Consider the following 13,575-nt stretch of genomic DNA (forward strand, 5'->3'; position numbering starts at 1 on the left):
TTTATACTATTCCTTACTTTTTTTTGGGGCCATGCTTTTATTTAAAAAAAAGCCTTTCATCTTTTTTTTTTTTTGTTACCAAGCCTTGCATCTTTAAGTATCAGTAAAATTTGGATGTTATTTTTAATTTACATAAAAAAATTGTTTTTTTTGTTGCGGCTTTTATCAGTGGGCCAACTTCTAAAATTAAAACGGGGCCTTCAAAATTGTTAAGACGGCCCTGATAATAACACAACGTTGCAGTAAGAAAATGTTACATTGAGCAAAATGATACGGAGAATAACGAACTCTTTGGATTTCTTATTTTTCATTCAACTGACTTCAATAATAGTACATCTTAGCTCATATATATATACAATCAGGGTCAATGCCTAAGTTGGTTGAATTCCTTCAACAAACTATTATATGTGGCATAACTAACTAAATGAAGCTAAATGTACATATTGTAATACTCCCCCTCAAGTTGGGAGGTAAAGATCTAGCAATCCCAACTTGGATATCAACAATTTAAATAGAGGTTTAGCTAAAGCTTTGGTAAGGGAGAGGGTCTTCAAGCTGCTGTCCAGATTTAACATGTACTAGTTTCAAGAATTGAGACTTGACATGTTCTCTAATGAATTGGCAGTCTATGTCAACATGCTTAGTTCTTTCATGACTATCTGGGCTGTTGGCTAAATGAATGGCGGAAATACTGTCACAAAAAACCATCTTAGAGTTCATTGTGACTTCAAGCGTTCGATGAATTTGTTAAATCTATAACAACTCAAAGGTAAGAGATGCTAAAGCCCTGTATTCTGCTTCAGCAGAATATCTAGCAGCTGTGGGTTGTTTTTTCGATTTCCAAGCAACTAAAGAATCACCAAGGAACACACAATATCAAGTGGTCGACTTACGATTAACCTTGCAACTACCCCAGTCTGCATCAGCAAATGCTGTGACTTTTAGAGTTGATGTAGCAGGGAAATACATACCTAAGCCTGGAGAGTTCTTCAAGCACTGCAACACAGAATGCACAGCATGTAGATGAGAAGTGTGAGGATGTTGCATAAACTGGCTTTAACTGCATATGTAATATCTGGCCTTGAGAGTGAGATTCATTGGGATACATCAATCTCCCAAGGAGCCTTCTGTACACAGACGCGTCAGGAAGTGCTGTCCCATCTTTATCTTTCAAACTGATGTTAGGATCCATAGGGACTAGAGCTGCTTTTTCTGAAATAAATCCAATGTCTTGGAGTAATTGAAGTGTAGACTTTCGTTGACATAAGTGGATTCCCTTGTTGGACTTTACAATTTCCACACCAAGGAAATAATGAAGGTCTTCCAGAACTTTCAAATTGAAATGTTTCTCAAGAAGGAGTTGAATGACCTTAATTCTATCACTAATAGGCCCTGCTAAAATTATATTGTTAACATATACGAGTAATATTACCAGATTTTTGCCAGAACCTGGGGAAAAAAGAGAGTGATCCGCAGTGGACCGAATAAAGCCGAATTGAGTGATGGTTGAGCTGAATTTACGATATCACTGCCTAGATGCTTGTCTAAGACCATATAGTGACTTGGTAAGCTTACAAACAAGGTTCTCCCCCTGAATAGGATAACCTTTAGGTAACTGCATAAACACCTCTTCATTTAAATCGTGGTTCAATAAGGCATATTGATGTCTAGTTGAAGTAAATGCCACTGTTTTTGGGCGGCTATAGACATAAGAATTCTCATTGTGGTGAGTTTGCCACAGGATAGAAAGTATCAACAAAATCAACACCAGCTTGTTGTGTGAAACCTTGAGCCACTAGGCGCACCTTATATCGATCTAAAGAGCCATCTGCATTGGTATTCGACTTTATACAACCAAAAAATCCAATATTTGTTTTTCTAGTTAGCAGTGGTTGAATCACTCAAGTTTTATTAGCCTCTAGTGCCGTTAATTCCTCGGCCATTGATTTCCTCCATTCAGGTTATGTGACTGCCTGATGGTAAAAAGTAAGTTAAAAAATAGAAGCTACCTGACCAACAAAATGTTTATATTGAGGGGTAAGGTAGTGATATGACACAATTTTGAATAGGATATTTGACTTGTCATTGGTAATTATCAAGCTAGCTTGGAGGTTTATGGGGTCTATTTCTCTTTCTAAGTGGTTGCGCTGGTATAATTTCAGGTGCAGGATTATGTGGTATTAATTCAATGGTAATAACAGGTGCAGGATCATTGAGTTCAGAAACCGTTTCTGGTAAAACAGTAGGCAAAACTACATCAGGAAAAAAATCAGGTGACCCTACATCTGTTTCAACAGAATGAAAGGGAAAAATGTGCTCCTGAAAGGTGATATCCCTACATACAAAAATTTGTTTGGTATCAAGGTTAAGTAACTTGTATCCTTTGACACCAGGGGGATATCCCAACATTATACAAGCAGTGGCACGAGAGAAAACTTATGTCTTTTGAAATACCCTCAAAAATATTTAAAAAAAAAAAAATAAAAATTTACATATAATGAATAATGACAAATAAATTAACTGATTAGGAATTAAAATAATTTATTTATCAATTTAAGGTCATAGAATTATGATATAATTTTATTTTAACAACCTCTAAATCTCTAATTTTAGAATAGTTATACATTTAATTATTATTAGAATTTAAATATAATATCAAAATCAAATACTAAGAGCATCTCCAATGGGGGGTCCTTACTTAACAAGGACCACTCCCCGTTAAGGACCCTCCATTGGAGGAAGAAAAATTGAGTCCCCGTTAAGGAACAGACAACTATATAAGGATCATCTCTCTCCTGGGTAACTAACGGGTCTCACGTTTAAAAAAGTAATAAAATGTGTAATACTTGGTCCCACTTGCATAAAGAAGTAATAAAATGTGTACTACTTGGTCCCACTTGCATAAAGAAGTAATAAAATGTGTACTACTTGGTCCCACTTGTAAAAATGAGTAATAAATAAATTATTTTTCTTTAATATGTAAAGATAGTGGGACATATTTAAGTACTTTTCATTGGAGTCCTTATTAGTGTATTGCCATTGGAGTCATTGAGTCCTTAATAGGTACTTTTATTAAAAAATTATAAATAAGTGATGTGTCACGTGGGGTCCATTTAAAGAGTCCTTATTAAGGAACTAATCATTGTGGATGCTCTAACAGTAGTTTCATTTAGTTAGAAATAATTTTATGAGTGAATGAATATGTGTGAATAAATAACATTGTGTGTGTGAAATGTAGACCACGTAAGAAAGAAAGATGTAGAAGAACCAATTACTTTGATAAATAATATAATATAAAATATATAGGAAGCAAATAAATCTAGAGGCTTCTTGTAGAAGCCATTACTAACATATTTAATATATACTCCCTCCGTTCCTTTTTAAGTGTCACTTTTGGAGAAATTTTTTGTTCCTATTTAACTGTCATTTTCAAAGTTCAATGCAACAATAAATGTTGTTTTACCAACTTTACCCTTAGTTATTTATTGTGGAGAGAGAAATATATGAAATAAGATATTAAATGACTAAGGCTATTATAGTAAAAATATAGATTATTGTATAAGAAAAAGTAACATTTATTGAGTGTCTTGGTTTGTGTAAAATGTTAAAAAGTGACACTTAAAAAGGAACGGAGGTAGTACAAAAAAAGAAAAAAAGTATGGGGGAATTAGTCACTTTAGTCCCTGAAAGGGAAACGATTCGTCAATTTAGTCCCTGAATGCAGATAAATTGTAAAATAGTCCCTGAATGTAGACTTTGTTAGTCAATTTAGTCCCTGAATGCAGACTCCGTTAGTCAATTTAGTAGACTTCGTTAGTCACTTTAGTCCCTGAAATTGACCATGCAGGGACTGTTTTGCATATTATCTGCATTCAGGGACTAAATTGACGAATCGTTCCCGGACTAAAGTGACTAATTCCCCGAAAAGTATGGGATAGAACAGGGGAGAGGAGGAAGCGAGCATACAAGATGAAGGAAGAAGAAGATGCGGGCAAATTGAGAGGAGGCGAAAGAACTAGTGCTGGAAGTATGAATGAAATTACAATTGGAGGTAAATTAAACTATCTCTTCTTCATGTTCATTGAAATTTTCATGTTAGGGTTTGAAATTAGGAAAATTTGGAATTTGGGTAAAATTAATCTATGGAATCCTTCATATAAGTCTTAAATTAGGATGTATAGCTTAGAAAAGATGGATTGAAGATTAATTGATCAAGAGTATTAAAGAAATTAGGGTTCTTGAGGTAAGAGGAATTTGGGGGAAAAAGCTTGGAATTCGGAAAACTAGAAGCAAAAGGAAGAACTTGAGGATTGGTATCATCATTTCCTAGAGTCAAGAGGTGGGTTCCCTTCCCTGCATCCCTTATTCATTTTGGTTAAAGAGTTATGGAATTGGAATTTTAATAGTTGAGAGTTAATTCATGAGTTCATGAAACATGCTTGTTAGATATAAGAAATTGATGTTGTTGTATGATGTTTTGAATAATTACAACTAATTATGTATGATGAGGATAGGGTTAGTAATTCATGTTGTGTGGCTGTTGTTTTGCATCGCTAGTTTAGTCCCTGTTAGTTTAAATGATAATTGTACTTTGTATAATGAATTTTGATATTTTGAGTATGAATGATGATATATGATTTACATATATGCAAATAAATCGAAAATTATTAGCAGCATAACTATGTTTCTAGGTATTACAAGAATAAAAAGATAATGATAATACTAGTCGGTAATCAAGCGGCTAGGTAGTATATGATAAGAATAATCAAATAGAAAAATTGTTCCATGGCTTAAGGATGAGGACAAAGCAAGACTAAAAGAACTCTTTTTGGTGAATCTCTGCAACTCTACTACGTCATCTACGGCTAAAAGGAACAAGGAAAGTACGATATGAAGTTAAAAGGAAGAACATGTTTAACCATTTGGTAAAGTTAATGGTTCTAGATAGTGGGCGGTGGGCGGTTTGGTGGTGCATAGACTAGCTATATGTAAAGTAGGAGAATATTTTTGTTAGGGAAATGAAGAGGCGTATATACAAAGAGAATTATGATTCTCTCATGAGAATTTTATCAACTTTTCTCCATTTTCAATCTCCGTTAAAATGCTCCTACTACTTTTCTTAGTAATTTAACTTTAATTTTATGTCTAAAGAAAAATTCCACTTAAGAAAAATTGTGAAAAACTCCGTTTGCTACAACGAAGAGATAATGTAGCCTATGAGGTACGGCTCATAGTAACAAATGCGAAAATTCCGTTTGCTACAACGAAGAGATAATGTAGCCTATGATGTACGGCTCATAGTAACAAATGCGAAAATTCCGTTTGCTACAACGAAGAGATAATGTAGCCTATGAGGTATGACTCATAGTAACAAATGCGAAAATTCCGTTTGCTACAACGAAGAGATAATGTAGCCTATGAGGTATGGCTCATAGTAACAAATGTGAGAACTCCGTTCGCCACAACGAAGAGATAATGTGGTATATCTCCGTTCGCCACAACGAAGAGATAATGTGGTATATTTCCGTTCGCCACAACGAAGAGATAATGTGGTATATATCCGTTCGCCACAACGAAGAGATAATGTGGTTTATGTACAGATAGGGAAAAGAGATAAATGATATTAGTTGTGTTGAAATGTCCTGGAAGTGTTTGAGCAATTACCAAAATTTCAGTATTTTAGAAAGGTGTAAGTGTTATAGTTTACTAGGCTTGCCAGGCTAAATTATCATGAGTTAGTGTTAGCCTGTGCGCCGGTCATGGCTCAAAGGTGGGTCATGACATCTTTGGGACGGAATAGTTGATGCATAACATACGCAACCAAATACCCTAAGCAAAGCATAATCAATTAATCATGTACCTTTTTATACAGAATTTCATAAGGTGAAGTATTGTTTAGACCAATGGCAGGGTCCTATTGATTAGATAGACAGCAACACTAACACAATCACCCCATAATTTTAATGGCACCTTTGAACAAAAGAGAAGAGATCTGACCACATTCAACAAATGTTGGTGCTTTCTTTCGACTACAAAGTTTTGTTGTGGCCCTGTGAGGGCGCGAAAACTGATGTATAGCACCTTCATCCTGCAAAAATGAACTTAACTGCAACTCCTTTGCATTGTCAGTTCTAAGGGCTTTTATAGATACACTAAATTGAACTTTAACATGTTTAAAGAACATTTTGATCAAGGAGGTCGCTTCAGACTTATGCTTCATAAGATGAAGCCATGTAAATCGTGAATGATCATCGACAATTGTTAAGAAGAAATACATCCCATTATAAGTTGAAGTTTTAAAGGGTCCCCACACATAAAAAATAATTGTAATGAGCAATAAAGGGTAATCTATGAAATTTTGATAAAGGAGAAACAGTACAAAATTTAGAATTCAAATTAAAATTCAAAGGAAACAAACTTGGAATTTTATTTTGAACAATCTTAAAATTGGATCTGATAAATGACCTAACCTAGCGTGCCAAATTGGAGTTAAACAGCCATAACAGCACAACTATATTCTCTACAATTATTGGTATACGAGACATTACATGTTACAGATGAAACATTATCAGAATTAGTAAAAATGACTTTGTAGTTTCCATGACTAACAAGGGAACTTACTGAAATCAAATTTACATGAAAGTCTGGTATATAAAGAACATTACTAAGAAGAAACTCATTAGTAAGATAAACTGTTCCTATAGCAGTAGCAGGGACTTTGGTAGTATTTGGAAGGGTGGCAAACTTATTTTGAAGCACCTTATAGGAATGAATTGAATGAACAATGTGAGGGGTTGCTCCTGAATCTAATATTCAAGGAGTGGAAGAAGAAATAGTATAAGGTAAAAGGGAATAGCTCATACTCATTTTGAAATCCACTTGATTTAACAGTGCCAGCACTGGTGCGTGCCATATGATTCCGGCAAAATTCGGCTAATTCCTCCCATAAACCCTTGATTTTGGAGTAGTAAATTACTAGCAGAAAGCGAACCTGGATCAAATCCTTGTGTAGATGAAACATGCTGTTATGATTCAAAATATCCTATTAGAAAATACACTTGGCATAACATAATTGGTTGAGACAAATGGACATGTGGCCAGTGATCCTAGAAATGATGATCAATAATTGGTATGAAAAAAACAATGATGAAGTCCCTCCTCTCTCTCCCTTTGGTACTCATAGAGTAATGGCTTAAGTCCTTGGATTTGGTCTTCTTCTATCTTTTCCTTTATCTTTTATGTACTAAAAATACCAGTTTTAGTTGGGTTCTAATATATTGACCATTGATTTAATAAACATTTGCAATTATCAATTTATAATATTCTCAAATATAGAACCATTACATTGGTGATTTCATTGCCACCATGGGTGCCCTACTTGAGTGCTCGTGTTGAGAATTCCATTATCGCAGCTCATCCATGTCCGTGTTTCTGCAAATCTTGTATGGTTGAATCGGAACGACTATATAATCTGTGTATGGTGTAATATACACGACAGATTGAAGAGTCTTGTGCAACAATTCTTCAACTACTAAAAAGAGGAGATCGAGGCTTCAGAATCATCAACGGTTCATGTGTTGGAGGATTTGCCTTCCTCTGTGGATCATCACTGATGAAGATTCTGGATGTGCAGTGGCTCCGCTGTGGGCATATTTTGAGTGGCGAAATTTTTCTGATGCTCGACTACACAATCTAATGTCGTCGCTGTTGCAGAAACCAACATCTTACGGTTTACAAAAGCCGACTACAGTATTCCAAGTGACATGGGAACTTACCAAGCCTCAGCCACCTGCCAAGCCACCGGATATCCATGGCTTTCAAGTAGTCTTTCCAAATGTAAAATAATTGTTAATTATCCATGGCTGGAATATCATGTTGAGGATAAGCAGGGCACTTGTTTGAATGATGTTATTGAACAAGGAGCTTCTAGTTTGTCAAACTTGCATAGACGTGTCGTAGTTTGTGCTACCATTAAATTTGAAAAATAATTGGTAGTGGCTGCTCAGTTGTCTATGGAGGCAAAGCTAAGAGAGGTGGTATCTTGGATTGAACATGCTCTTGGGGAAAAACTCACTGAGACATTTGAATCCTTAAAAGGCCCTTTTTCGGGAATAAATAAGGAGGGAGTGGAGAAATCTCTTTCTACAATGGAAGACTTAGTTGTTAAGTGGACTCAAAAGGAAGGAACACTGTTTCACGGGAAGTTTCAAATAAGGATGTTGGTAAACTTTCTCAAACAAGCTATTGAACATGCTAAAAATTTGCTTATGCAAGAAAATCCTTTTATTCGTGCTGAATTTGCAAGTGTTCGGGTAGTGTTGCTGAGACTTATAGAGGAACTTTGAGGAACAAAAAGTAGTTAATAGAGGAACTTTGAGGAACAAAAAGTAGTTAAACAAGTTTATGTTCTACATGATGCCAAGGGAGTAAGAGTAACGAGTTTGCAAGAATAATATAATTGCAGCAAGTAACAATTATGAATGCTGAGTCAAAATATGCCAAGTTTCAACAAAGGGAAGGTGGACCTCCAATTCACGCAGGATCGCTTCTTACCACAACCACTTCCAGAACCGCCATACTCCAGTAGTATAGCTCTGAAATTCCTCATAACCACATCAGTGTCTGGTGCCCATTACATGTTTGTGGAAATACCCCTCGGCTGAAATATTAATTTCGTGCAGGATTGCGGTCTTGATTTGTATCTTTGTAATGTGAATCAATGAGGAATATATTTGTTTACTTGGGAATCTGCTTTACTTGTCGAGATGTTATTGATGTTAAGATAGTTGGAAGTCATGTGGAGTTAGTTAAGGTAGTTAGACTATAGTTAATAATCAACTATAGTTAGTTGATAAGTAAACTAGAGTTAGTAGCTTGGTTAGAAGTTAGTTAGAGTTAGTTACTCAAACTAATCTCTATATATAGGAACACTATTGTACTCATTCATCATCTTTTAATCAAATCTATTCATTCTACTATGAGTTTCTATGAGTATTTCCCACATGAATACTCTTATGCTTGCTCTCTTGCTTACATCTATGATCTTCATCCCTATGATTCTACGATTTTCAACGATTGACAAGTTTCATTGAGATTGGAATGTTAGAAGAAGCAATTTCGTTGTTTATTTTGCTGTTGCAAATACATATGTGACTCCACAAGGCACCATTTGTTATTATGTTCCTGTTTGTGCTTCAATTGATGAGAATTATAAGGATTTCAGTGTATAAGCATGCCATTCTTAGTCAATGGTTCCTTGCAGTTAATTGTTGTGCTAATAACTGCTTGTTGTGCAGTGGTTTGGAGGCAACTCCACTGAGTTTTGTGGCTCATGTTGGTGTCTTACGTGCCTAAAAATAATTTTGAAGAGGCCATAATGTTTTTGATTATTCTTATAAGAAAGTTTTCTTTTGGTAAGATAAATTTGGAGTTTCAGTCAAACTACAAAAATGGACCTTGCTGTCATGACAGAGCTCTATATTTACACCATGTTGTTTCTCATTGGATTCGGAAGTAGGCTTTATACTGGTCAAGCATATACTCATGTGCATGAAACTGAAAACTACACTAGTAAAATTACTTCTGAATACATGCAGATGTCAATGAGAGGAAAACACTCCATGAAATTTGATTCTAGTGGCACCGCCTATTTTTTCCTTTCAAACAAGAAGTTACAATTCAAACAATGGGATCCGGGTGGATGCTCTTGTTCATTTGAAAGCTATATACTTGTTTTGTAGGCCTCGTGAAAAGTTGCTCCTATCACCCAACAACAATATTTTACTTTCAACCTTGAGGTCAAGGTTGATTTTAATGGGGGAGTAATGTTATGATTCAAAATATCCTATAAGGAAATACACTTGGCATAACATAATTGGTTGAGGCAAATGTACATGTAGCAAAAATAGGGAAAATACACTTGGCATAACATAATTTGTCTTTCTCTATCATGTGATTGCTCTAGTAGAGTAATGACTCAAGTCATTGAACTTAGTTTTCTTCTATCTTTCCCTTTCTCCATGTACTCAAAATATCAATTTTAATTGGATTCTAATCTATTAATTTGACATTTGATTTAATAAACATTTGCGATTATCAATTCATAACATTCTCAAATTTAGGAACCCTTACACATGCGTGGACCATTGTTCTGAAGAAATCGCTCCTGTAGATCGGACCAAATAGCAGCAACAGTTGCCGAGTAGATTACGCTAGCTGTGAGTTCTTTCAAAACCGAATTCAAGAGCCAATTAGAAGCAACAAGATTATTGTTGTGAAGCCAGAGAGGATGTTGAGGATCATCATTTGGAGGAGATTGGATCGAACCATCAATGAAACAAACCTTATTCTTAGCACCATCGGTTCATTCTGTTTCAACTCAGTTTGGTTCGCTGAGATTTTCTTTCTGAACTACGTCCGTGCTGGACAAGATTGCAAGTGTTCTAAAACTTGTTCCTGAGATTTTTTTCTCTCTTTACTTATATATATGTTCATGTTAATCTTAAATTGAGAATGGCCAAATCATGTCACCATGGGATGGTGTCGGGTTAATGTTGCTTTTAGATTCTTCGATTCGCTCATTAAACATACTGAGGTGGCAATAATTTTTTCAATTGCTTTTGAATTGTTGAAGTTTGTTGTATGTCCCACATCGCTCAGGTTCCTGGGCTGTCGAGTGTATAAATATACTTGAGTTCCCTCCTCCTTTGAGCTAGCTTTTGGGATGAGATCCAAGCTTATTTAACATGAATGATGAAATTAAATTAGTGATACATTGATTTTAGTTTTCCATAATAAACTCAATCCTCAATTATACTTTTAAGCTATCTACAATTATAAACTCAATCCTCAATTATACTTTTAAGCTATCTACAATTTTGTATAAACTCAATCCTCAATTATACTTTTAAGCTATCTACAATTATAAACTCAATCCTCAATTATACTTTTAAGCTATCTACAATTTTGTTAGATTAGGGCTGTGTTTGGTAACGCCGAGAAGCTAGCTTATAGCTTGTTGAATTAGCTTATAAGCTTGTTGGATCAAAACATGATGTGTTTGGTAACGAGCTTTTCTTACGAGCTTATAGCTTTTGGGATGAGATCCAAGCTTATTTAACATGAATGATGAAATTAAATTAGTGATACATTGATTTTAGTTTTCCATAATAAACTCAATCCTCAATTATACTTTTAAGCTATCTACAATTATAAACTCAATCCTCAATTATACTTTTAAGCTATCTACAATTTTGAATAAACTCAATCCTCAATTATACTTTTAAGCTATCTACAATTATAAACTCAATCCTCAATTATACTTTTAAGCTATCTACAATTTTGTTAGATTAGGGCTGTGTTTGGTAACGCCGAGAAGCTAGCTTATAGCTTGTTGAATTAGCTTATAAGCTTGTTGGATCAAAACATGATGTGTTTGGTAACGAGCTTTTCTTACGAGCTTATAGCTTTTCTTGAGAAGCTAATTCGAGTAGCTTTTGAGCTTATAGCTTTTAGCTTTTTACATTTTGTTCCAATTATAACATTATTTTATTTTTGTTACTTTTTTATCCTTTTGTAAAATGAAATAACTACCCACTACCTTAAATCAAAATTGCACGTTACGTACTACACTCCACCCAATTTTCTTCGTTTTGGATAAAACAGGATGCTCTCATGGTGATTGATGCAATTTTAAATACAATTTCAATAATGATATCAACCGAAGAAGAAATTCTTATCGGGTTAATCGTTTTTTAGGAAATCCCAAAGAGAAAAAATCCAATATGCATAGTTAGAAGGACCAACAACAAGTATGTAACTTCTCACTGTCGATACTCTGTTTATACGAGATTCTATTTTTCTTTCAAAAATCAGGTTCATTTTTTTTTATTTCGTAAAAAAAAAAAAAATTTAATGTTTTTATATATTTAGAATAAAATATATTCATTTAATATAAAAATATATGTAAAATTAAATGGTTATGTACTTTTATGTCATTTTATATTTACAACAGCTAAATTTGCCAAACACTTTAATTTTTATTCATATATTAATACATAGACTTTTTTAGAATTTCTATGCAATTGCGACTTGCTTCCAAAAAAAATAGCGCAACGTGCTCACTTGTTCGTATACATATGTATCCTGCTAGAGCATTTGACATCTCTTAGAACAATTAGTAATGATATGATTTTATTTCATTTTCAACAAATGAAAAGTAGATTATTTTCTTTGTAATTTTAGTTGCTACAACTATTTTTTAATATAACTTCTTATTAAATTTAATATTATTTATTTATTTGACCAAAAAAATGTGCCCCACTAGTATTAAAAGTCCAGATCCGCCCCTGAGTACAACCGCATTTACAAAATAGGACCGCGGTCTGATGAATATAAATATACTTATATACAACAACCTTTGAAATCAAAGTTTTTAATAATGTGACAACATGTGACTGAAAATTTTAATAATCGCAATAGATCAAAATGGAAAATCATGCACAGCAGGACATAGATTGTTGGTTTATAACCGTTCTTTGTTGTTGGCACGATCCATTCTTTATCCACCAAGAATAAATTAGTAAACCTAACATTCTTGTTTTTTTCTGGTCGAACAAAAGCATTCTTGTTCGAAACTCAAAACAAATCGGAACCATGCCAAGAAAGCAACTGGTGTGAAGAGAAGCAAGGCTATTATTACTTCCTATCCACGTGCAAGTGCTCGAACTGTGGCCCAAAATCTGGTTTTTGTAATCAGTCGCTTAAAATATTGTGCACTCTTTAGGCTAACAGGTAAATAAACAACAGAAAAGAAAAGAAAAGAAAATGTAATTAGTAAGAGCTACAAACTTTATAGTTAGTAAGCACTTATGCAGAAATAAACAGTAATAGAATCTCGCAGAAAAATGGCGATGGAGTTTTTAGTTTTTACAAGGGGGTAATTTGAAATATTCCTGTCATTGGAGATGTTGGACTTACATAATGCAGCACGTTTCATAAGTTTTTAGGTGTTTCCGTTTTCCCTCACAACATTTCAATATAAAGACACTTATTTTATGGTTGGTCATTAGCTACTCTGTCCAAGTTTGTTGGATGAGTTATTGTAACTGAATGCTTTCCAAAATTAAATTGAAAAATGGATCAGAATTGAAGGAGATGGAAGTGGAGTGGCAGTCTAGTGGTCCATGTTGAGAACATTTATTTATTCTATTGACTTGATTCTTTTAAGGCCTTTAGAGAACCTCATAGGTTCTGAGCATTTGAACTTAACTAGCTTTAGGATTTTAACTTGAGATGAATTGTTAGTAGTAGTCGCAGACAAAAATTCTTGACAAAACTAAACTTATCTATTTGGTTTTCTTGACAACATCAACTCTTTCTCTCTTTGAACTTATCTTTTTATTGATGATGTATCATTAAAAGAAGTATACTAGCTATTGATGTGACAACCCTTGCTAAAGCAATGAATAAGCAACACTGACCATTTTCCTCACAAAGGCAGGCATTTTCAATGAGTGAAAGTCGTTGATTGTAATTGTATACTTTTCCAAAATCAATGTTAAAAACAGAACAGAA

At 34.2% G+C, this 13,575-nt stretch overlaps 1 long non-coding RNA gene across 4 annotated transcripts; it reads left to right on the forward strand.

Moving 5' to 3' along the window:
• The first annotated feature begins 3,836 nt into the window (after positions 1-3,836).
• Positions 3,837-10,772, forward strand: LOC146956182 (uncharacterized). 4 transcript variants are annotated; one of them, XR_015019569.1, is made up of 2 exons: positions 3,837-4,339; positions 10,122-10,772. It is a non-coding gene; the product is annotated as an uncharacterized LOC146956182 (long non-coding RNA). The 4 variants fall into 4 exon arrangements; XR_015019579.1 differs by lacking the exon at positions 10,122-10,772 and adding an exon at positions 9,297-10,081; XR_015019576.1 differs by lacking the exon at positions 10,122-10,772 and adding an exon at positions 7,413-8,978.
• The last annotated feature ends 2,803 nt before the right edge of the window (positions 10,773-13,575 follow it).

This window comes from Medicago sativa, chromosome 1, assembly GCF_051527215.1.
Source record: "Medicago sativa cultivar Bolivia chromosome 1, Bolivia_mono, whole genome shotgun sequence".
Classification (NCBI taxonomy): domain Eukaryota; kingdom Viridiplantae; phylum Streptophyta; class Magnoliopsida; order Fabales; family Fabaceae; genus Medicago; species Medicago sativa.